At 34.1% G+C, this 3017-nt stretch overlaps 1 long non-coding RNA gene across 1 annotated transcript; it reads left to right on the top strand.

The window, feature by feature from the left end:
* Window positions 1–1043: 1043 nt before the first annotated feature.
* LOC109589935 (uncharacterized) lies at window positions 1044–2612 on the top strand. The gene is made up of 5 exons (XR_002189018.1): window positions 1044–1197; window positions 1414–1648; window positions 2096–2147; window positions 2211–2281; window positions 2526–2612. It is a non-coding gene; the product is annotated as an uncharacterized LOC109589935 (long non-coding RNA).
* Window positions 2613–3017: the final 405 nt, after the last annotated feature.

Raw genomic sequence — 3017 nt, 5'->3', positions numbered from 1 at the left:
CAGGATGAGTCATGTTTATGAAACAATACATTGACACTTGATCCTTTCTCTTTCTCACTGCCAGACATTTGCTAAACAGCAGAATGACACAGGCCATCTCTCTCTCTCTCTTTATCAGATAAAGGTTGGTTTATACATGTATATGGTGGTAGGCTTAAAGGCTTGATGTACATGTACAGTGTACCAGTAACTTAGTGTTAAAAATTACATTACATTGACTTTAAGTCATACTTGTAAACATACCGTATAGCAGAATCACCAATATTAAAACCACCAATCATTAATGCGCATGCTCAGTAATGCACGTGTACACAAAAATCGCAAAATTAAAAACCGCTGATTACAATTTTACAGCAAAATTGCCAAAATAAAGCGCTGCAAAAATAAAGTGTTATATACGGTATATACCTCACTTCCCCCCTCTGTCTCTCTCCCTCTGTCTCACTCCCACTCCCAATAAAAAACAGTTATGAAGTGTTGGACTACAAATGCTCAAAAAATGTCTGCAAAGTATAGAAAACGACAACCACAACTGAACCTGTTATTACAAATATATACATTCTCAAATAAAAACAACAATTATAAAGCCCTTAAATACATAAATAATACCAACACAACATACATGTACAATGTATGCTGTCTGCTACAAAGCACTCTTAAGGATTAATATGCGTACCTTACTCTCCCCGAAATAATGTAAGTAAGTAGATCCAGTCACTTTAAAGAAGTAGGTCTTCCATTTCTTGCCCTTGTACATCTGAAGTCATGCAGTGCTGTTCTAGTCTGGGCTGGGGCCCAGACTAGTGCTGTTCCTTATTGAAGACTGACATGACGGTCAATCCTTGATATATGAAGAGTATGAAGGAAGTGTTGGAGGGATTGTGGTAAGGACGCAGCCTCTAGCTGGTGGCTGAGGCCCTGGGAGATAGTCTAGTTACAAGCAAAACCAAGAAGACTTCTTTATGAAAAGCAATGCAGTTATTAATCATAATTAATTATGAATAAAATCAAATTTTTATTTTATTTTTATTGAAGTAGGCCATGCCCCTCTTCAAAATGTCGTCTGATTGAGCTATTGTCACGGCTACCTGAGCGTCTACCACTACCAGAGACAGTACAACGAGGAAATTAGCTAGTCTCGAGTAACAGGAGCCTGGAGTTAAAGAGACATAATCATAACCAGGTGCAGGAGGCTAGGTAACTAGTAAATACATTTGAAATGTAGCATGAGGTTGAACACATGATGAGGTGTATCATACATTTACATGCATTGGTGCATTTATAATGAGACGGGGCATTAATTAAGGAAGGTGGGCATGTAGACTCTAATGAAGGGTGGACATTATCATTATCAATTTTTATTAATTGTGCATGTACATTCAAAAATGTGTATTTTCATCTTGATTTTTACAGCCAGCTATACTATTTCCAAGTCAGAGATATGTACGCGTTTACGTCACTTCATATTAAACATTAGCGTGATGTTCCAGTTAGACGTGAAAAGCAAGAGAGAAGACTGTCAATAATTATGTTGAACCCACCTCCAATTGTTTGTTAGTAGGTAAATTCATCAGTTTCTCCATGAGACTTTCATCAGCTGTTATTGGGTACCATAGTCCATAGATTCCATTTCTTCAAACATGGCAAGGTTTGAATTTTTGTGTATTGCATTTCCTGATGCATATACATGCTCTTATGTTGTGTAGGAAGTTTGAGCTGATACAATCAAAATTAGATTTTTTTACAAATTTTTGAATTTGCTCCAAAATTGGGCAAAAGTACAGGGTCATGGGCCAAATTTCACCAAAAATGAAAAGGACAGAGTTTTTTATTTTTATTATTTTTCCTGATACCTATACCTGTACTTATGTTGCGTAGGAAGCTTGAGCGGATTCCGATCAAATTTGGATTTTTACTGAATTTCAACGTATATTAGAATACATGTACTGTAGTCACCTAATGAAGGATGAGGACATTTTGTATTTCTGATATTGTATTTATACTTGCTTGTATTGTAATACTACTAAAGTACAACCCATGATAGACTTTTACTAATCTGTGCTTTATAAAGCAGTATGTAGTCTTTGTTTTGTAGGAGGTTACTCATTGAAGATCGGTTGCTACCACACACTCCAGCATCAACCAAAGTACAGTATACATGTATATTATTAATTGCATATAATGATCATGTTTTAATATTGTATTTATAGCAATGGTCATTGAGAGGTGGTAGATGGGGAGATGAATCACCAGATCTTTGGACAGATCTTATACTGACTGGGTAAGTACTTACATGTACACGTACATGTACATGTATTGTACATATACTGTACATTCACACGTACATGTAACAGTGTCAGGGTTTTCCACAGGGTTCTGCTCACAAATTGGGCCAAAGACCCTGTAACAATTTTTAAAATACATACATGTACATATACATATAAAACTACATGTACATGTATAATATGAGAGATTCTTCTTTTCTGGTATTATCGAATTTTATCTCTTCCCTCCCTCTCTATTAGTCATTTAGATGGAACTGTTAGATTCTGGTTCTGTAGATCAGGTAATGCATTATTATCAATTTCATTTTTATTCTGATAGTCTGGGATATTTTTGGTATTTTCACTACTCCATGAAGATGTATACATGTAGCTTAACGTGTATGTACATGTACAATGTACATTTCATGATGGAGCAAAGAAATGCAAAATCTGCAAAAAGATTATAGTCTAAATGTTTCTCAGTATAGGGTAGTTAGTAAGGCAGTAGTGTTACTAAGTAGGATTGACCCCACTTCAAGATGGCTGCTATGACTTTTGCAGCCTTGCTATACTTTAATACATTGTACATGTACATTTTACGTAAAGTTTGTTTTTGATTTTTTTGTTATCTCTATTATTATTATTATTATTATTATTATTATTATTATTATTATTATTATTATTATTATTATTATTATTATTATTATTATTATTATTTATTATTATTATTATTATTATTATTATTGTTATTCT

Source organism: Amphimedon queenslandica, unplaced genomic scaffold (genome assembly GCF_000090795.2).
Source record: "Amphimedon queenslandica unplaced genomic scaffold, v1.1 AMPQUscaffold_10698, whole genome shotgun sequence".
In the NCBI taxonomy this organism is placed as follows: domain Eukaryota; kingdom Metazoa; phylum Porifera; class Demospongiae; order Haplosclerida; family Niphatidae; genus Amphimedon; species Amphimedon queenslandica.
The sequence above is the reverse complement of the archived record's forward strand: the minus strand, read 5'-3'. Positions and strand labels throughout refer to the sequence as shown.